This window comes from Myotis yumanensis, unplaced genomic scaffold (genome assembly GCF_028538775.1).
Source record: "Myotis yumanensis isolate MYYU_CA2020_CCGP unplaced genomic scaffold, mMyoYum1.0.hap1 SCAF_14, whole genome shotgun sequence".
Lineage (NCBI taxonomy): Eukaryota > Metazoa > Chordata > Mammalia > Chiroptera > Vespertilionidae > Myotis > Myotis yumanensis.
Window position 1 is genome coordinate 50,710,528 of NW_027223765.1, and position 21,969 is coordinate 50,732,496.

Sequence of the window (21,969 nt, forward strand, 5' to 3'; positions counted from 1 at the left end):
CTGGGGCTGCGTGGGAAGCCCGGTTGCCCGGGTGCCAGAGGGAAGCTGGTGCTGGCAGACGAGGGAAGGAAGGCCTACTCTTGCACGAATTTCGTGCATCGGGCCTCTAGTATATAACAGTATAATTATCATGTATATATGGATTTACTACTTAATTCCTAAAATAGCAGCTAATATCCTATTACACATTTAACCTTACTTAATTCTTACAGGAACTCTATACAAATGTTACTCTATGACATTATGCAGGTGAAGAAGCAATAGTATCACAAGTAACACCCATGTTGTCCAAAAGAATAGCCACTAGTTGTATGTAGTTATTTAAATTTAAATTATTTAAAATAAAATAAACACTCAGTCCCTCAGCCACACTAGCCACATTCACGTGTTTGAGAGAACATTTGCATCATCGCAGGAAGTTCTGCTGGATAGCTCTGGAGACTCTGGGCCGGTTTCTCAGCTTGGGCAGTATTGACATTTGGGGTAACTGCTGCGGGCCACTGTCCTGTACATGGGAGAATGTTCAGCAGCCCCTACCCAATGGTCACCAGAAGCCTCATCCCCCAGTTGTACCAATTGCAAATGTCTCAGGTGGTATCAGATGTGCTGTGGGAAGGAGGAGTAAAATCCTTCTGGTTGAGAACCCCTGCTCTGGACTAAGCTTAGGTTTATAGGCTGGGTGGGAACTTGGGTAAGTTGCTTTCAATTTTTTGAGCTTAATTTTCCTCGTTGGTAAAGGAGTGAAAAAATAGAACACATTTCCATAGGGTTTTGATAGGGCTGACACCAGAGGTACAGCATTGAGCAGACAATAAAAGCAAATTAGATGGCTGTTAGAACTGTAGTGCTCCGACTGCCCGGTTAACAAGGGATGTTTAGGTTAGCTGGTGTGGCCTCAGGAAACCTGGAAACCAAGATTGCTGCTTGCTGCCCCAGTTTTCTGCCATGAACGGGTTTCCCTGGTAGGATAACCGGGAGGCTGAAGACAGTGACATATTTGATTGATGAGTTCTGACAACAAAACCTGCGGACTTGAAAACTCTCAAAAAACAAACAGAACTCTAAGCACAGAAAACCAGCTTTCTGCCTCATTGCCTGATTTCTTCAGGATGGTGTTGAGTGTGTGTGGAACAGTGAGGCAATCAATTCTGAGGAAGGTCTTAAAATTTCTCTATAAAAACTGAATCAAACATTTAGATCAATTATCATGAAATCAAACATTTAGATCAATTATCAAATTAACATTTAGATTAAAACAAATTAATAGGTAACTGTCATTAAAGTAACTGAAGTTTCTACCTCAAATGTCTAAGTAGGCACATTTAGACAACTGACTCTACCAATGTATCAGGTTCAGCCTACCATGTGAGTAGAGTGAAAAGATAATTAAATGAATATTTGGGAAATTTGTGTCTACCTTTCCTTGGAAAAAACAAAACAAAACAAAATAGGTGTTTTTAATGAATTTTCACAAACAACCATCAATTTATTTTAACCCTTGAGATTTCTCATGGTTTGTGGGATTAAGGTGAACAAAGCTTTCTGCATATAAAATTGTAACTAGATTGGATGATATGAATCAAATTTTGACACATTTAAAAGTAATGCATTGAAGAGAGGAGAAGAAACAGAATAGTTTATTTCTTCAACTTGATTATTTCAATAATTGATACCTGGTAGGTCATCTCTCTATTAGAAAGAGTTTAGGTTCACCATTCCCATAATCACCTGGCCATTTGTTATGCATTCACTGTTTCAGGCCCCAGGTTAAGAATTAAGCATTACCTAATTCATTTCATTTAAACTTCAAGATAGCATTATGAAGAGGATATTATTTCTTTCCATTTTGAAGATGAGAAAACTGAGTCTGAGAGGGTTTGGGTAACATGCTAGTAAGAGGTACAGGCAGATTTCAGATTCAAGTCTGCAAAATTCCAAAGCATTTGTTCACCTGCCCTCCTATAGCTGCAGGTCAATGGTCAAGAAGATACTCGTTCTCACATCTTTAGATCTGCTCACTGCATCGGACAACATGGGACATAGGAGTGTCATTTTTTATGATCTGAGTACTGTTGCTATATTAACTAATTAAATCAGACTGTGAGTGAGACATCTTCACACACTTTTGCTACACAAAATATTTTCTTCTTAAAATGAACCAATCTGCCAGAATTTCTGCAAAAAATTGTTTTTTTCTGATTTTGTATTCAGAGAAATATTCTGACTGCCTATTTTTTAAAAAAGAAGCAAGTTCTTAACAAATCAATCAAACCAGTCCAATACCACAGGGCCAACATAAGAAAGACCGTGAAAATGTCTCCAAGGAAGAACTCACTAATTTAGTTACTGAAGGGAGAGACAATCCCGAATTAATAAAATGTCAGTTAAAGCATGAGTTTAAAGGAGGAAAGTCTTATTATCTTTTTGATAGCTGATGGATGAATGAATAAATCAAACTAGAGGATGGGAAATATAAAATGATATGAACTGGGCAAAAATAGAACCATGTGGGCCTCTTTTGATGAACAGATAAAGGCTATTTGAATATAGGTTAAGGTACTACTTTGGAAAAAAGTAACTCTTACAAGCTGGTAATATATATATATATATATATATATATATATATATATATAATTTTACCAGCTTGTAAGATATATATATATTTTACCAGCTTGTAAGATATATATATATATATTCAAAGATTGTGAACTCCCCAGACTGTATCTAAATAATTTTAAATTTTGAACTGTTGGGAGTGGAATTCATGAAGTCTTTTCATATAGTCAAACTTTTAAAAAATAAATAAAAAAGACAACTGACTATGATGACTTTTCTCTATTTGCACCAGTCACATTTTGTTACATAAAATGTTATCACTCTTTTCATAGCAATAACAAGGGACTGAATTCTGATTTGATGTGTTGGTATTTATTTTTGCTTATCCTACCTCCACTGTCTAAAAGAAATGGCCATCTAATGTAAAATGGTTGGATCAGCCAACAAATGGTAATGAATAATCTTGAAGGAAGGAAAAAAACAACAGGAAAAAGTGAATTTAGATAGCTATTGCTCATAACAAGTTATCCCAAATCCTAGGGGCCTAAAACAACACATATGATTTACCTCACGTTTTCTGTGGGTCAGGAATCCAGAAGCAATTTAGTGGCTGGTTCTGGCTCAGGGTCCCTCATAAGCCTGCATCAGGCGTCAGCCAGGGTCCGGCAACCTAAGGTGTGACTGAGCTACAAGGACAGAGGCAGGGTCGGAGGTGTGGAGAGAACTGAAATAAGGCCAAGATGGAAAGTTGTCTTGTTATAACCTAATTCTGGAAGTAACATCCCATCACTCTGCCAAATCCTATGTTAGAAGTGAGTCAGTAAGTCTGGCCCACGCTCAGGAGAAGGCATTACACAAGGGCGTGGGTACCAAGAGGGCCATCTCCGAAGCTTAGAAACCCACCACAGTGACTTTCTTCTGTGCTCATAGCTACATTCGGTTGACTCCCTGGATGTTGTTATCTCTGCAAAGCATGTCCTGAGGATGTGAGGATAAATAAAACAAGGAAAAAACGTACCTAAGCCATATGTTGGTGCTTGGTTTTTATCCTCCTGTGAATGTTTCTCCTAATCCATTTAAAGAAAAAGATTCTGTTCACAGACATTGTAACTGCCCACCCAGAGCTGACAGCCCAGAGATGCACACACATTGGCCATTTCCATTGTATGAGTTGAGAGGAGTCAGAGTCCCCCTCATAGCATCTTAAAAGAAGTCATGTGATCCTGGGATATAAGACATACATCCTCAAGGGGGGCAAAATCACCCCCAAATGGTCAAAGTTGGTTCTTGAGAGACAAAATAGTCTTACTCTTTTTATGCTGTATGGTATTACATTTTTATGGGGGCATGATTAGGGAAAAACATTTTCTTCAAAACACCTTTAGGAACCCAGCTGGCATGGCTTAGTGGTTGAGCATTGACCCATGTACCAGGAAGTCACCAGTTCAATTCCTGGACAGGGCACATGCCCCAGTTGCGATCCCCAGTAGGGGGCATGCAGGAGGCAGCAGATCAATGATTCTCTCTAATCATTGATATTTGTATCTCTCTCTCTCTCTCCCTCTCCAGTTCTCTCTGAAATGGGTGAAGGGGGTTAATGGTGGGGGAGAGACATCTGTAATACAGCCAGATTTCAGTCTGCAAAATTTTAAATATATTTAAAAATGTTCTCAGTTGCCCTGGCTGGTTTGGCTCAGTGGGTAGAGCGTTGGCCTGCGGACTGAAAGGTCCCAGGTTCGATTCCGGTCAAGGGCATGTACCTTAGTTGCAGGCACATACCCAGTGGGGAGTTTGCAGGAGGCAGCTGATCGATGTTTCTCTCTCATCGATGTTTTTAACCCTCTATCCCTCTCCCTTCCTCTCTGTAAAAAAATCAATAAAATATATTAAAAAAAATGTTCTCAGTTAAAGGAGGCTTCATGGAGGGAGAAACAGGTATAGATTTACCTGGGAGTGGAGAGGAGGAGATGAAATTTGGGATTTGGCAGATTGTGAATGGACTTTCCTGGTACATATTGGGCTCTAGTTTTAATCCTTGATCTGATTTTACCTACCTTCTATCTTCCAGGGATTCCTCACATGTTATGACTCACTGAGAGTTCCTTCCTGGTTTTTGGAGCACAGCTTTGCACAGATTCATTTTAAACATGTTTTCTAACATTTCTGAGATATTAAAGGTTGGTGCAAAGGTTGTAGCAAGTGTTTCCAACTGGAAATGGAAAGGGATAATTACAGACTGAGAAAAGATTTTCCTTATCCGCCTTCCTTCTTCCTTCCTCCCACTCCCTCTGTTGGACAGAGGTAAAGCTTGAAGTTGAAGTAAGGGTGAGGGAAGAACTAGAAAATAGGCAGGAGGGTGTGGAATAGAAGTGAGTAAAGGAGAGTGGAGAGGTAAGAACCTTGCACCATCAGCCACCATAGGAAGGTCTGGTCCTGATGCCCTTGGTGTACCTACATTTCAGTCTTCTCATTTTGTAAATGAAGGATTTGTTAAAATAATACTTAAAGTTGACTCCAGTTTCAACAATATATGATCCCAAGAAATAGCATTTCTGTATTCACAATAATGTCTTAAAGTTTGGTTGTTGTACTTGTATACCTTTGGGTTAAGGTTTTGATTCTTCTGTTGCAATTCAGATACTCAGCAGACCTGAGTGAAGCTGTTAACCTAAAATTGTCAGCTCCATGTGCGCTGCACATCGCCAATATAAAGAAGAAAGGCTCCAACTCTGAGGAGTCACAATGGATTTGATATAGGAACCAGGGTTCAAGTCCTGTGGGCTCTCCAAGCCTTGAAGAACTTTGAAGACATGTTTAGCCAAAACTACAATCCTACCTATTACATTGAACCACCCAAAATTCCCATTTTTGTACCTCAAAAATGGTTGAATATTGGCAAACTTATATAGTTCAACCTAGAGTTTAACCATCAGATCATTTTCCTTTAATTAGAAGCAAGCATTTTTATTAAATAAAATTTGTATCTACTTTATGACACATTCAATAGTTGTCACTGAGGTTTTTTTAAAATCATCTTTCTTCTTTTTTTAAAAAAATCATTTTTACCATCATTTAAATCCTGGGCATAACTTGATTTGAAAGTGAAAACAATAGATTAAAAAAACAAATTTATTTTTCTGATTCTATCGAGTGGTTGTTTGCTAATACATGTGGCCAACTTGCTTTCAGTTGTATAAGACTCGATTCATCTATGCCACTTTTTTCATGTAGAGTTTGCAACAACGCATAGTGGAACTAGCCCAGGAAAGTAGGAACTGTAGCTCAGTGATGGTGAGAGCACAGGCAGAGGTGGGAATAGAAATACTGGGTGCACTGGCTCATCCAGTGAGCCTGGTTGGGCCATGTCTACTCTGGGTTCTGAGGGGAAAAGCAGATCTAATTTCTAAGCTGGAAGATGAGAAGATCAGTTCTGCAGGCTGAGGCTGAGGGTTGAAGGAGAGATGTGGAAGAAGGAGAAAGGGAAGAGTTAGAAAAATAGAAATATTAGAAGAACATGAAGAAGATGACAAATTGAGGAGAAAAAAGAGGAGGAGAATTGAAGAGAATTGGTGAAGAGAATGCCTGGTTTCCAGTCCATGATCCTTAGGTTAGTCACTTTAAGTGAGAAGAAGGGAAGTGAATGTTGTTGGTTTTTCTTTTTTTTCTTTAATGCATCTCTATTGTTGAAAGTATTACAGATGTCTCTCCCCCACCATTAACCCCCTTCACCCTATACACACCCCCCCCCCCCCCCCCCCCCGCTGAGATTCCTCAGTCTGTTTCATGCTTCCATGTCTCTGGATCTATTTTGTCAGTTTATTTTGTTCATTAGGTTCCACATATGAGTGAGATCATGTAATATTTGTCTTTCTCTGACTGGCTTATTTCACTTAGCATAATAATCTCCAGATCCCTCCATGCTGTCTCAAAGGGTAAGAGATCCTTCTTTTCATTCCCCACCTCCTTCCAAAAGAACTTAATGTGACTGGGAAAGGCAAAAGAGCCAGAACATTTCTAGAGCTGCCTTGAGAGGGAGAGAGAGAGAGAGAGAGAGAGAGAGAGAGAGAGAGAGAAGAGTTTTCAAAGAAATTTGGACTTCTTGCTCTGCTCTGAGTGTCATAAAGAGCCCAGTAAGACTGAACGAGAAAATTAATAGTTGAAAAAACAGTGGCAACTACTCTCTGGATGTGCCCCTCTCATCCTTCACAAACTAACCAATCCCTTTTCATATTCATGTGTTCCTGTGAATCTGACCTTTCTGCTAATTAACATGGATACACCATACTCTGGAAACAGACTGGAAATGTTGTTTGACAGGTGGACTAGGCTGTGTTGACAAATAGTATGGTGTCAGATATTCCACGAAATACTGCCACCTGTAGAAAATGAACCCCTGAGTAGCCATGTCTTCCCACTGGCAGACTCAGACATGGGTCATTTACGAGGACAAGCACCGCTGAAAAGGAGGACTTGCATGCCACTTTTCAGGCCTTTTCCTCACGGACATGTCACTGTGTTCAATCCCCAGGATAACACAATCAACTATCTTGACCAAGCAAATAAACAAATAAAAAAAATACATCAAAATAAAAAGCTTCTGCACAGCAAAAGAAACCATCAAGAAAACAACAAGAGAGCCCACTGCATGGGAGAACATATTTGCCAATGTTTTCACCTATAAGGGTTTAATCTTGAGCTTTCACAAGGAATTCATACAACTTAACAAAAGGAAGATAAACAACCCAATCAAAAAATGGGCAACGGACCTAAATAGATACTTTTCGAAAGAGGACATAAGCAAGGCCAAGAGACACATGAAAACATGCTCAAAGTCACTAATCATCCAAGAGATGCAAATCAAAACAGCAATGCAATACCATCTCACACCTGTCAGAATGGCTATCATCAACAAATCAACAAATAACAAGTGCTGGAGAGGATGCAGAGAAAAAGGAGCCCTCGTGCACTGCTGGTGGGAATGCAGACAATGGTGCAGACACTGTGGAAGACAGTATGGAGTTTCCTCAAAAACCTAAAAATGGAACTCCCATTTGACCCAGTGATCCCACTTCTAGGACTATATCCAAGAAACTAGAAACACCAATCAGAAAGGATATATGCACCCCTATGTTCATAGCAGCACAATTTACCATAGCTAAGATTTGAAAACAGCCTAAATACCCATCAGAAGCTGAGTGGATTAGAAAACTGTGGTACATCTATATAATGGAATACTATGCTGCTGTAAAAAAGAAGGAATTCTTACCATTTGCAACAGCATGGATGGAACTGGAGAGCATTTACTAAGTGAAATAAGCCAGTCAGAGAAAGATAAATATCACATGATCTCACTCATTTGTGGAATATAATGAACAACATAAACTGGTGAACAAAAACAGATCCAGAGACAGAGAAGCATCGATCAGACCGTCAAACCTCAGAGGGAAGGTAGGGGAGGGTGGGGGTAAGGGGGAGAGATCAACCAAAGGTCTTGTATGCATGCATATGAGCCTAACCAATGGACACAGACACCAGGGGGGTGAGGGCGGTAGTGGAGGGGTGGGGGGGCAATGGGAAGATAAGGACACATATGTAATATCTTAATCAATAAAGAAAAAAAAAGAAATAAGGTAAGGACATAATTTGTGCACAATAATGTCCATTGGCCGTATATATTTTCAGACTGCCAAAAATGTAAAAAAGAAGCATGCTGAAGTTAGTTTCCCCAGAACTGAATTCTACAGGATGTCAAACTTCTGGTAAGGCTTGTCAAAGTCCCACTGTTGCTGTCATCTTAAGTTAGAGGGAAAAGACAGCTGTAAAAAACATCTTGCCAAAACGTGATTTTGGAAAGGCCACTTTATTACATGATTTATTTATATTGTTTCTCCATGGTACAAAGAGTTCTGATGTGGACGTAGAGCTGAGAGGAGGAGAAATATTGAAAGAAATCCTTAAGGCCCACCAGTCCCAGGCTTCGTGTGGGCCAAGAAGTTTGGTGTAAATTCTTTAGCTAAAATAGCCTTCAATTCAAAGCAGCTTTTCTGCATCAATCAAATGAGAAAGTTCTATAATAAGATTGATCTTCTCCCCTACCCTCTGAGGCATCATCAGTAAGAAACATGATAGGAGTGGATCCGTGTTTTACAGTCACCACGAACAATCAAGATATCCTTCTCTTTCAGAAAAGAAAAAAAAGTCAGCTTCATCAAATTTCTGATGGTTTGTCTCCTTTACACATTGTGTTCTCATCTTAAAGGGCTTAATTTTCCCCCCTGAATTTCTTTTCCTGAAGAGGCATGTGTTGGTTACATTCTAAACAGACCTACAGTACTTAATATGGAAAATTGAGTATGTTTTTAACTGAAAACAGATGGGTGGTTTGTTTATCTTCACTTGGCTCTATCATTGTGTCCTAAACACACGGCTGGGATTTTTCATACCAAATTTATAATGGTGACAAGTAGGATTTATAGGATAAATACTTCTTTCTTTGACCATATATTTTATTTAACTTCCCCCTGATGTGGCGTCCAAGCTAAATGTTTCTGGGTTTTGTTTTATTATTTAAATTTTTTGTTTAATCATCATTGTTCCTCTTCATTGATTGTCAGCATGTCTCAGACATTGGGGTCAGGTGTTTGAAAATGAGAACCAAATCATCTTTAGTTTGTAGCTAGTGTTGTGACTTCCTTAAGCCCTTTGTTTCACTTGCTGAAAACTACTTTAAGGGAAAGAAGCAAAAAGAGCCAATCAGTTGAGAGTAAAGAATATGGCTTGGCTAGCAACCATTCCCCTCAACCCGGCCCGTCTCAGGCATCCCCTTGTTTTGCTTTTGCAAATGTTTATATAGGTAGCAACTGTCAGTATCCTCTACCAATGGGAAGCTATTTGATAGGGCAGATTATGTCTCCGTATCTTCAGAAGTGGCTCCCTGGGGACTGTACAGGCAAGGATCGGATTCTCTGATAACGTCTGTGGGTATGTTTGACTGATTTGCCTCTTAGATGGTGTTGTCTGATGTCTCCACGGAATTCCAGATGAGAGAGATTTAAAGATTAAACATCACGAATATTCAGCAAAGCTGCCTGGAAGTTCAGCTTTAAGTGACTTTATCTCGTTCTCTGTACTTTTCCTTAAAGAAGCCATTGTTCAAATTAGAAAAGGATGGTTTTTCATAGAAAAAACCCAACAACAACGTAAAGTTAAATAGCAGTACTGTGTGGCACAATTTCTTGAAATGTTGGCTTTAAATGCTCCTCAAAACCATGTTGTGCTGGCAAGGCCACTTTTAGAGGACGAGGCTTCCTCTTCCTGGCATCTCCCTACCCGAAGCACATTTGTTTGCTTCCAGAGAACACAGGCCAATACAGAACCCATCTCCATGAAGTCCATTTTGCTCTGTGCCAGAAAAGAGAAGCCTGCATCACAAAAAGTCCCATTCAAAATTAAGAAGGCCACCCCAATAGCTGGATAGAAATAATAATGTAGGAGAGACAAAGGTGCTCAGAAAAAAAATTAAACAAAAATTGATGTAAGGCAGAAATATTACTGTGAGCCCCTTCAATGTCACCTTAATTGTCCTACTTCGCTACCTAAACAGACACAAAACAAGCAATATAATAGGCAGTCTCAAAGGCGAGTGAGAAAATCATTTAGTGAAACAAGTAAAAATGTTGAAACTGGGGTCAGTTCTAGGGGCTGTGAGTTGGCCATTTGATTAGCCAGACCACCTTCAATTGAACTCTTTGTGGTAATTCAATAACTAGTTCACATTGGGTGAAGTCCAAAGCCAGGAGGTCTTATAAGAATTTTTTCCCTATGGTAGGTAGTGAGATTTCCCACCTGTACTCTAAGCATAATATGTCAATTAATTAGAATCCAATTCACTAGAGAATTTACTAACTAATGAACATATAAGAATAATAAAACATGTATTTAGCATTTCTTATAAGTCTAGTACCCCATGCTCAGAAGCGAGGTATTACCACCCTCATTTTGCAGATACAAATATAGATGCCTGGAGAGGCCAAAACAACTACCTAGTCTGTAACATTCAGACTTTTGTGAGTTGTGAGCAAGTCTGTGCAGCTAAACACACAGAGATTTTAGTCATGGTTTCCATATTTACTAGTTGAATAACCATAAGTAAGTCACTTAAGTTTTCTAAGCCTCAGCTACTTCATCTTTACTAAGGGGAAAACTACTACTAACTCAATGTTGTGAACATTAAGAGACATACTGGCTGGCTTACAGTAAACACTCAATAAGACTTAGCTCTATAGAAAAAGAAAACGAGATAACAACACAAAGTTGATTTCAAAAGATTCCCTTAATGTGGTCAAGAAGATGTACTCAAACTACTGAATGTTCAACTCAATCTCCATTATCCAAAAAGCTAAATTATGATGAAAGCTCAATTCGAAAATGATGAGTTACAGGCATAGTATAGTATACTAGAGGCCCTGTGCATGAAACATGTACACTCAGGAGGGGGTGGTCCCTCAGCCCAGCCTGTGCCCTCTTGCAGTTGGACATCCTTAGTGCTGCCATGGAGGTGGAAGAGGCCCTCCCACCGCCGCTGTGCTCTCCAGCGGTGAGCCTGGCTTCTGGCTGAGCAGTGCTCCCCTGTGGGAGCTCACTGACCACCAGGGGACAGCTCCTGCATTGAGTGTCTGCCCCCTGGTGGTCAGTGGGCATCATAGCAACTGGTTGTTCTGCCATTCAGTTGATTTGCATATTAGCCTTTTATTATATAGGATGGTATTAAAAGAAATATGTGATTCATTATGTTTAAGGTGAACATATACTTCAGAAATCTTTTGAACAACAGCTATAAGATAATAAGCCTATTTCTAGATAACCTTCAGTTAGCTTAAAAAGTGGGTATTCTAGTTTTTATAAGCCTTTTTAAAATACAAGGTCTTAAAAAAGAATTAAAAGACTGAAATTTCAAGACCATTTGATAGCAATTGGGATTATTCTTTTTAATTGTCCTTTTCTGGATCCTTTTCTGATTTACAGCAATGTTTATTTCACCTTCCAGTAAAGACTTCTGCTACTTTAGCAAATAAGAAAGATGGAAAGAGTAAAGAAAGCACAGAGCTATAGAAGGTGCCAGAGCTGGTAACATGATCCCAAACTCTGGGTCCTTATGCCTTGAGTCCCCTTCAGTGACAGGCCCCTGGCATATCCAGGGCAGAACCCTAGGCTGTTGGCAGGCCAGTTTCAGTACAAAACAAGTCAGATGTACCTGAAGGGGGGTGTTGAAGAGGGATTAACCCCATCAATGGATAGTTAAAGGCCTTAGGAGTTTGCACTGAAGTGCTTTTAACAGGTAACAATGGCTGGACACAGCAGGAGACACATAGTACATTTTTCTAAGACACAATCAATTTACCTGTCCCCTTCTTAGTAAAGTGCACCTGGGTGTCTGTCTGTCTGTCTGTCTGTCTCTCTCTCCTTTAAAATCAACCATTTCATAAGTAGCTTTCCCAAAATAAACAAACAACAATCTCTCTTGCATCACCTTATCATAGAGACAACATTTTTTAAAGGTTACATGAACCTATTTCCTTTGGGAGCGGTCTCTTTGGGAACTTGACTGATAACCAAGTGACCTAGTGAGCGGTTGCTCTAGAGTCCCCTTACCAGAAGCCTTCCCCACCATTAAGAATAGTGAAGTTTAACAGTTTGAACAGTTGAGAACAGTTTGTTCTGGGTTGTCGGCGATGGCAAAGGGGATGAGAACCATTTTCAAAGGTTTTTCTCGTGACATTTACTGCTTGGCTCTGCGGGAGGACACGTCAGCTCCCTCGTCCACAGCTGCGCGGACGTGCATGCCGCCTGCAGTGCCGGAGACAGCGGCCCATCCTCCAAGGGGCCATCAGCCTGATCGGGTAGCTGGACAGCAGCCATCAGCGGGCAGCGGCCTGTAAACAGATCGCTCCCTGCCTGCCCTTCACAGCAAAGAAAGAAAAATAAAGATTGATTGGGAGAAGTGCAGAAGAGACAAAGGTGTTGAGAAAAATGCCCCAAACTTAGAAATATGGCAGAAAGATTACTGGGAGTCCTTTCAAAGTCATATTAACTGTCCTAAATAGCCCACCCAAGGGTCATTTGATGCTGTCCAATATAGTAACCACTAGTCACATATAGCTCCTTAAAGTGAAATCTGAATTAAAATGAAATAAAGTTTGAAAGTCAGTTCTTCAGTTCTCACCGCATCCTAAGGGTCCAATGGATCCCAAGGCTAGTGGGTCCCCTGTTTGCCAGCACAGACAGAAGACATGCCAACACTGCAGACTTCACTTATACAGCTCTTCTAAGACAGGGCCACTTTGCCTTAAAAGATGCTGTACTTAGAGCTCAGACTCTACCATTGTCAACTGGGAGAAGATGGAAAAACTGAAACTAGTATCTGTTCCCTAGAGATTCCCATTTATTTTTAGTTTTTTGTCCATAAGAAAAGATAATTCCTCAGGTTATAGTTTATTGCCCTGAGGAAAATTAACCAATTGTATATCAAATTTGCAATCTTGTTCCAGCATTTTTAAATTAATTTTTAGAGAGAGAAAGGAAGGGAGCGGGAGAGAGAGAAACATCGATTTGAAAGAGGAACATAGATTGGCTGCCTCCTGAATGCCCCCTACTGGGGTTCGAGCCCATAATCTGGGCATGTGCCCTGACCAGGAGCAGAACCAGCAACCTTTCGGTGTTGGGACGATGCCCAACTAGCTGAGCCACACTGGTCAGGACCGGCATTTTTTTTTAAAACTGACTAAGTGTACCTGTTTGGAACCAGCTTTGTCATTCTGTGTGTGTACCTTATTACTGAGTTAGAGGAAATCTTTGACATATACCCACTATGTATTTGAGAGTATGTATTATATATCTAACTTTTGTTAAAATATGTTTTTATAGATGAGAGAGAGAGAGAGAGAGAGAGAAACTTTGGTTGCGTTGCCTCCCATATGTACCTTGACCAGGGACAGAACCTGCTATCTGGGTATGTGCCCTGACCGGGAATCGAACTGGAGACCTTTCAGTGCATGGGAAGACAGTCAACCAATTATGCTACACCAGCCAGAGCTATGTTTCTAACTTTTAAAGAATTATACTCTGACAAAGGAATTGGACAGATGTACCCAGTAAAAATATGATTTAAGTAGGGTCTAAATTAAATGCTGGGCTGATTGTTCTTTGGGCAAAATTTATGTAAGTGCTTCTTAGCTCTTTCAACAGTACAGCATAGAGATTCAGAGTCTAGGCTTTTAAGCCATGGTCAAGGTCCATAGATTCTGCTGCCAGGATCATACACAGAAGAAAGTAGAAACGAAATAGAAAAGTTGGGAAGATGGAATGTTTTTCCTTCTTACTTTCTACAATATTGTAGGGTTTCATGTTTTGAAATTAAAGAGCACATGGAGCTACATAATTAAAACTAAAGCAAAAGTTGCATATATAGGGAGGCACTTAGTATTAAGTCAGCACTTTACCACCTATAGCTGTGTGACTGTGGGTAAGTTATTAGATTTCTCTGAGTTTCAGTTTCCTCATCTGTACAGTGGAAATCATAGCAAGTAGATCATAGGGTTGATGCGATGATTAAATTAGATAATGTCTGGCTCCATAAATGTAAGCTATTATTATTATCACTCCTGTGGATTCAGGAGCATCCCATTTAAAGCCTCCCATCTGATCTTGAAAATTCATGTGAATTCTGCATTCTCAGCCATGATTTATTTCATTTGAACTTGAGCATAATTTCCTCTCACGTTCTTCCAGTAAAGATGTTGTGCGTTTATCTTGACTTTGCCTATTCTTGGTAAGTTCAGTGTCCCATCAGGAGCACGCATCTCCCTATGGGAAAGCATGGCAGGTGTGATAGATGACAGGCTGTGGGTTCATTTTTCCTGAAAACTAGTGGGAAAAGCCTTCACTCTTGACTTTCAAGAATCAAGAGTATCAGAAAAAAATATGCACATACTCGTACAAACATATGCACACCACTAACACCAACACTACCCAAAAACTTACCAGAACTTGCAATTTGGATAATATTTTTTGTTGAGTAATGAACAAAGATGCTATGCATGACACAGTCACACCAAACCCCTCTCACCCCCTGTCCCAATCCTGTCCTAACTTCTTCACTTTCTCTTTCTTCTAGCAGAATGTATATATTTTAAAACAACTTACCTGTTAGAATAGAGAACCCCCGAGACAGGAAGCTCATAAGCAAACACATCAGCAACAAAGAACGAGTCTTAAGAGGGTCAAAACCCAAAACAGCCCAGAGTCCTCCTGGGAGCATGGAAGTCCTTCCCCTTCCCCAGCCCCAGGGGGCCAAGAACAAACGTCTGCTGGCTGCCCATAGCAGGTGGCAGTGGGGGTTATCACTGTGTGTGCCTGTGGATTCCTCAGGGAGAAACCAGGAGAGGAGGAGAGATACCTATGAACTCTTTTGTGCCACGCCAGCACGACCAAGGGTGATCCCGAGTGGGGGGGGGGGGGGGGTGAAAGGATTAAGGAAAGACAGACAAGAGAATAATAGCTGGGTCTCGGTGGGACGCTGCCTCCCTGATGAGGAGACAATGACAGCGCCCACAAGCCGTGTCTTTATTTCATAGCAGATGCTACGAGGCAAAGTAGGGTTGCGATCACATTGTTTACAGCATTCTCGTGAGTTTCAACCTCACTCAACTACATGCACCCGAACTCTATCACAAGGCATGTGGGGCTACGTGTTTGGACCATAGGTTCAAGCTTACAACCACAGCCGTTGGTTATAATTGTGCTGGGAGGCCCCTGCCCTCCAGCTGGGACTTGCACGTGACAATGAGAGGATCCTGTCCTTTCATTAGTCCAAGGTTTGAACCTGGCCAAAACACCGTAACCACGCCCCACACTCTTTAGAGCCCGTGATAATTAACAGTAAAGATATCTGTAGCAGGTATTGAGTGAAAAAGACTTTTTGCTGAAAGTTTCCTTGTCCACATTTATCCAAAGCCCTTAAAGAGGGGGTGGGAATGTCCAGCCTACAGCCGTATAAGGCCCGCGAATCACTAGGTCTGGCCCTGCCAAGGCGTTAAGAGTGAGTTAATTAAATGTTTGACCAAATATAGCAGGCTGGTTTTTAAGTTTATAATTTTGTATGGACCAAGAATGATGTTATAAATATCCAAATGGCCCTTGGCAGAAGAAAAGGCTCCCTACCCCTGCCTTAAAGGATCATTTACGATTATTTTTATGAATATACAGTATTAATAAAAGTAATATTTCATATAATTCCTTAAAGGATCACTTTCTTTGGAATTAAGTAACCTTTGGCTGTTAAGTGGTTTCTGTTTCCTGCGGCCTATTATTTTGAGAAACCTGTTCAGCCACCATTTCCCGGCTTCTTCGTGTCCATGCTCAGCATGGTGCGTGGGAACTTGGAAAGCACTCAGCAAGGGTTGGCTCCCATCGTGATTATAAATTCTGGGATCATCACAGGGAGGCCAATTCCTAGTATTCTTAGGCTTATTCAGGACAAGTCAGCTACATGGTTTATCAGGATCCTGGCTGCACACAGTATGCGCCAGCATCCCCAAAGCTGGTTGCAATGATAGGGTGTTGATGACAGGAGGTGTGAGTATGGGAAACAAGAAGTGTGAGGCACCAGAGACTAGTAAACCTAATAATCACGACCATTATTACAGACTAAATGTCGTGTCCCCCAAATTCATATGTTAAAATCTAACCCTCCAATGTGATAGCATTGGGAGGGGGGCCCTTTGTCAGGTGGGTAGGTCATGAGGGATTAGTGCTGTTTTAGGAGGAGACAGGAGAGCTTGCTTCTCTCTCCGCTCCTCACCATGTGAGATACAATCAGCAAAAGGCCATCTACAAACTAGGAAATTCCCTCAACAGACACCAGATCTGCCAGGGCCTTGATCTTGCATTTCTCAGCCTCTAGAACTGTGAGAAAATAAATTTTCATTGCTTAGGCACACAGTCTATGCTAATTTGTTATAGTCACTGAGCTAAGACAACCATCCCTTGAGCTGAAGAGATAAATGGTAGCCTTAGTTACTGCCAGAGGGCAGAAATACCCTGGCTTCTCTCCCCCCACTCTCTGACCTTCTTGTCTCATTCTCTAGCTGAACCCAACTTGAAGCTAGCTGGCCATGGAGCCCCAGATGCAGCCTACAGGGTCAGCCTCCTGTACTGCAGAGATGGGTCAACAGAAACTCTCGGGGGTTGGGGAGAGGAGGAAACAAAAGAATAGCTAGGTTTAAAGAACCTGGAATTAAATATAAGGTTAATTTTCCTATTCACTCAGAATGGTTGAAATCCACTCTCTGCAGGAGGTCCGTCCTAGCCTTCTGCCCCTAGTTCTGGCAACTTTCTTTCCTTCATTAGTAAATGCCACTATTAAAACAACAGCCTAAGCAACTCAGAGGATATGCAAAGACAAAACAGCATTAAAGTCTGTTTCTCATATAAGGCAAATTAGTTCATTTCCAATGTGCTCTGTGAATATCAACGGACCACCCAAATATTTACTTATTTTAGACCATTCTCCTGGTAGGTTAAAATAATCCATTTGCTTTGAGAGAAAGAAAGGATGGGCATTTATGCATATAAACTGGCTAAATTAAGGGCCAGTTTCATATTAAAACAGCATTAATTATTCATTTAGCAAAGGAGAAAATTTTACCTGTCATAGAAAAGCCCTAGGGTGACGTTCTTTTCTAGAAACCTGCTTCTAAGCCAAATAACATCCTAAATTCCCTTTTTATTCAGCCTCTCTTCCTGGAAATGAATAAAGGCTATGGAAAGAAAAACAACTGACTGCTTTCTAGTTACACTACGTGTTAGAGGTGGTAGATGCATGTTCTCTTGGGCCAGGAAGTCAGATCCAGAAGAACTGTACGTGGGAAAATCCCTTGTCCCTGCCTCTCTAATTAAGCTCACACTTTGGAGAAAAGTCAGTATGAGGTCTGTTCTAGGCTTGAATTTCAGAGCCTGGCAGAGGAGGGCCCCCTGAGGAGGTGGGTGACACCTGACTGAGTGTCCAAGTCCCCTTCCTCTCTCTCTGCCCCCCAATGACTTTCTGGAAGCAGAACAATCACTGTCCAAACTCAACTCACAGTTGTCCACCCGGAGAAAAGTCTATTGTTCTGCCAACTGGAATGCTTTAGATTTTCAACAGCAACCTCAAGGCATGTCCCAGGGACTCAGGGAAGAAGGGGATCCAAAGAATATGTTTTTAGTTTTCAGAAAACAAGCACCTTATTTACTTAATCCTAACAAAGTCAGAGATCTGAATCTTTTTACTCTATTGGTCTGAAGAAAATTGGGCTTCTCGTCCCTCTCAAAATGCTATGAAATCATAGCAATGGTCTTAAAATTTTTCTTGCTCTGCTTTTAATGAATTGAAAAATTATTAAAATGTAGCCTATTTTTGAGAAGTCTTGTGTATGCACTTGGCATTTGGAGGGCACAAGGGTGTTAAAATGTCCAGAGTTGCCACTGTCTCCCTGGAGTCACCAAGGAGCCTGGGAGGATCACCCACGTACAAAGATCTCCCTGTGATTTGCTTGCCTGGTCTGAAATGCAGCGTGGAGGGGTTTATTTCTTCGGATCTTTCAACTGTCTTGCTTTCCAGGAGACCCATATTTGAGTGGAAATAGCACTAAGAAAGGAAACTCTTTTTAAAAAAATATATTTTATTGATTTTTTACAGAGAGGAAGGGAGAGAGATAGAGAGCTAGAAACATCGATCAGCTGCCTCCTGCAAACCTCCCACCGGGGATGTGCCCGCAACCAAGGTACATGCCCTTGACTGGAATTGAACCTGGGACCTTTCAGTCCACAGGCCGACGCTCTATCCACTGAGCCAAACTGGCTACGGCAAGAAAGGAAACTCTTAAAACTGTTGGGATCCTTGACAGTTTGGGGAAAGGTGCTACAGGGCAATCGGGCGTTCCCACAGCTTGGAAAGAGGGAGTTGAAAGGGGGTGATAAATACTTGCACCTACTTCACGATGATTCTGAAGTTTAATCACTATGGTGAAAATGTCTTTCAAGAGAGAGGCTTAAGGTTTAGAAGATCCCACTTATTAGCTATGTGACTCTCTTAAACTTCTAGTCCTTAGTTTTACCATTAGTAAAATGGGGCAGTAATAATTACTTTATTAAAGCTTTGTGAGGATCACATGAGGTAATTTATATAAAATTACTAACAAGGTGCTTAGAGCATAGCAGGTATTCAGTAAGTAGAATATGATGATGACAATGATGATGATGACAATCCCATCAGCTCCTTACAAACAGATAAAGAAGGAAGAACATTTAAATGTGTACAGAGGAGGGAGAAATAAGGAAGAAGCAGCTGGTCAGAAGTTTCGATGGCAGCGGGCTCTCTGCTTCGCTCTGCACTCCTGTCCCTTGCTGGGAATAGGGAAGCTTTATAAAGGATCTGCTGTTACTTTCTGTAGAGTTGATTCAACTCAGAGGAGAAGGGGAGACACAGAGGAACCTTAACCAGATGCAGCTGTCTGATTCCTCAGGTCTGTCCCCAGGAGAATATTTATGGCAGATTATGGTTTTAAAATTTCTTGTATTTGAATGCTAACATTTCCTCTCTCCAACTAACAGCTTTGTAACTTTAATAATGTGGTTCTGTAAATTTTTGTGTGCCTACTAGCCTGCCTTAAATTTAGCTAGCCTGCTGTAAGTCTATCTCACACTATATTGCCTCATATAGTGATGGGACAGTAGCCATGGAAGATATTGGAAAGCAATACAAAACAAAAAGTAGTGTATTTAGAGTCAAATTGAGGCATGAAGGTTTTAGTTCAATGATAATCCTAACTTGCTCAGCAACAGGGTTTGCAATGAAAGGAAAAGGGTGTGGATAAGGGTTTAGTCCTCATAAGGAGGGCTTGCAAACCTTTTCACCATTTGTAAGTTATGAAAATTATTTCAAGGGCACATTTTCTCTGTTTATTGACCCAATGGCTTGATAGTTTAAGTGGTATGTTCAGCATCTTAGAAAAGAAAGCCCATTTCATTAAACAAGTAATGCATGTTCACCATGAGCATACATAAAGTAATAATACATGTTCACCATGGGCACACAATAAGTAATGCACTTCCTTTACCTTTAAAAGTATCACAATTTCAGTAATAATATATGTAATTACTGTGTTTTTAGAAGAGTCATCATCATGAAAAGTACTTGAAAAACCATATTACTCCCCATTTTAGTTTAGGCAAAGGTTATACTATAACAAAGAAACCCCCCTAAATACAGTGGTTTAAAGAACACAGAGATTTCTTTGTTTCTCATTTAATAGTCCATGTTGACAGGGGATCATTCAAAAACCAAAGTCCCTTCCATATTGTTGTTCCACCACCTATTAGGGGGCTGAATTTGTCTACATATTTTAATCTGGGTTGTAGTTTGGGTTCCATCTCATAGAAAAGGGAGGAGGGGATATGAGGGAGAGCACGCCCAAAGGTTGAAGGCCCAGGATCAAAGGCAGTGCATAGCATTTCTGCTCTCACTTCTATTGGCAAGAACATAAACACATGGCCATGCCTAGGGCCTTAGCCTAAGTTCCTTTGAAAGCAAAGCCTGGGGTAAAAGTTTTTGAGTTATTTTATTAGGAAGTACAATACCAAGAAGCAGAAGTGAGGACAAAATGGAATACCAAAAGGAAGGAGTGACAGCAAATATGAGTGTGTATTATTGAGTTAGACAACTCTTTATTTATTTATTTATTTATTTATTTATTTTTATTTTTCGCTGAAAGTATTACAAAGGGTATTACATAAGTGTCCTTTTCCCCCGCCCCCCGCCCTTGACAAACCCCTGCCCTCCCTTACCCCCCAGTGTCTTATGTCCATTAGTTATGCTTATATGGATGCATACAAGTCCTTCGGTTGATCTCTTACTCCCCTCCCTCCTGTCCCCCAACCCTCCCTGGCCTTCCCACTGCAGTTTGACAATCAGTTTGAGGCAGCTCTGCCTCTGTATCTATTATTGTTCAAAAGTTTGTAATGGTCTTTATTATCCATGAATGAGTGAGATCATGTGGTATTTTTCCTTCATTGACTGGCTTGTTTCACTTAGCATAATGCTCTCCAGTTCCATCCATGCTGTTGCAAATGGTAAGAGTTCCTTATTTTTTACAGCAGCATAGTATTCCATCGTGTAGATGTACCACAGTTTTCTAATCCATTCATCTACTGATGGGCACTTAGGCTGTTTCCAGATCTTAGCTATGGTGAATTGTGCTGCTATGAACATAGGGGTGCAAATATCCTTTCTGATTGGTGTTTCTGGTTTCTTGGGATATATTCCTAGAAGTGGGATCACAGGGTCAAATGGGAGTTCCATTTCCAATTTTTTTTTTTTTTAAATATATTTTATTGATTTTTTACAGAGAGGAAGGGAGAGAGATAGATAGAAACATCGATCAGCTGCCTCCTGCACATCTCCCCACTGGGGATGTGCCCGCAACCCAGGTACATGCCCTTGACCGGAATCGAACCTGGGACCTTTCAGTCCGCAGGCCGACGCTCTATCCACTGAGCCAAACCGGTTTCGGCGCATTTCCAATTTTTTGAGGAAACTCCATACTGTCTTCCATAGTGGCTGCACCAGTCTGCATTCCCACCAGCAGTGCACAAGTTTTCCTTTTTCTCCACATCCTCTCCAGCACTTGTCGTTTGTTGATTTGTTGATGATGGCCATTCTGACAGGCGTGAGATGGTACCTCATTGTTGTTTTGATTTGCATCTCTCGGATGATTAGTGACTTTGAGCATGTTTTCATATGTCTCTTGGCTTTCTGAATGTCCTCTTTTGAAAGGTGTCTATTTAGATCCTTTGCCCATTTTTTGATTGGATTGTTTATCTTCTTTTTGTTAAGTTGTATGAGTTCCCTATAAATTTTGGAGATTAAGCCCTTATCAGATATGACGTTGGCAAATATGTTTTCCCACGAAGTGCGTTTTCTTGTTGTTTTGTTGATGGTTTCTTTTGCTGTGCAGAAGCTTTTTATTTTGATGTAGTCCCATTTGTTCATTCTCTCTTTAGTTTCAACTGCCCTAGGAGCTGTATCAGTGAAGAAATTGCTTTGGCATATGTCTGAGATTTTGTTGCCTTTGTATTCTTCTAGAATTTTTATGGTTTCCTATCATACATTTAAGTCCTTTATCCATTTTGAGTTTATTCTTGTGTATGGTGTAAGTTGGTGGTCTAGTTTCATTTTCTTGCATATATCTGTCCAATTTTCCCAACACCATTTATTGAACAGACTATCTTGGCTCCATTGTATGTTCATGCCTCCTTTGTCAAAAATTAATTGAGCATATTGGTTCGGGCGAATTTCTGGACTCTCTATTCTATTCCACT

The 21,969-nt window shown here is 40.6% G+C and overlaps 1 protein-coding gene across 8 annotated transcripts in view; it reads left to right on the forward strand.

Moving 5' to 3' along the window:
- LOC138992274 (uncharacterized) overlaps positions 1 to 21,969 on the forward strand; it is a 288,887-nt gene that overhangs the window by 193,213 nt on the left and 73,705 nt on the right. The window lies entirely within an intron of this gene.